General features: G+C 35.9%; 1 protein-coding gene across 1 annotated transcript in view; it reads right to left on the reverse strand.

Moving 5' to 3' along the window:
* The window catches only part of LOC311316439 (metalloreductase STEAP3-like), an 11497-nt gene extending 11454 nt beyond the window's left edge, over positions 1-43 (reverse strand). The window contains exon 1 of the mRNA XM_084447290.1: positions 1-43. This exon is cut by the window's left edge and continues 21 nt beyond it. The gene's annotated coding sequence lies outside the window, so the exon portion shown is untranslated.
* Positions 44-640: the final 597 nt, after the last annotated feature.

Consider the following 640-nt stretch of genomic DNA (forward strand, 5'->3'; position numbering starts at 1 on the left):
AATAGTTTCATTCACCTCTTCCTCCTCTCCGCTTCCCCTGATGTGTTCAACACATGACGCAACTCCGAAGCCTCCGCCCCGTTTTACTAGACTACATGCAGGATGGATTTATCATATTTTATTCTTAGTAAAATATATTTCAATCTTACCTTTCAATTGATCCTGCTTCTATTTAACCCCATAGACAAAGAGCCCAACAACTTGATGTTTGATATAAGTGTATGCATTTTTCTTCTTTGTGCATAGGATGAAATGGAGTAGCCTATAAATTAGGCTAAGTGAGATTGTTTATTGTTTATATAGGATCCCCATTAGTCAGTGTCTCAGTCATTACTACTCTTACTGGGGTCCTCTCAAAATAAAATTATACAAACATAAAATCATTGTACAATCAAACAAAGCATGCACATACATGTACAAGCAACATAACCCAAACTAAATGTATTCTTGATAGACATACAAAACTATATCAACCCTATTTGTATAACTGATTACCCCTGTTCTGTGTACGTTTAGGCATATTGTATTAAATTATGTTTTGCACTAGGCTGTGTTTGAACTTTATCATTTAAAAAAGAGCCCCCGCCCAAACTGCCCAATCTGTATGTGCCAGATAAATTACCAAAAGGGGCTTTTCACT

The sequence above is a fragment of the Borostomias antarcticus genome (assembly GCF_949987555.1).
Source record: "Borostomias antarcticus genome assembly, chromosome: 12".
Classification (NCBI taxonomy): domain Eukaryota; kingdom Metazoa; phylum Chordata; class Actinopteri; order Stomiiformes; family Stomiidae; genus Borostomias; species Borostomias antarcticus.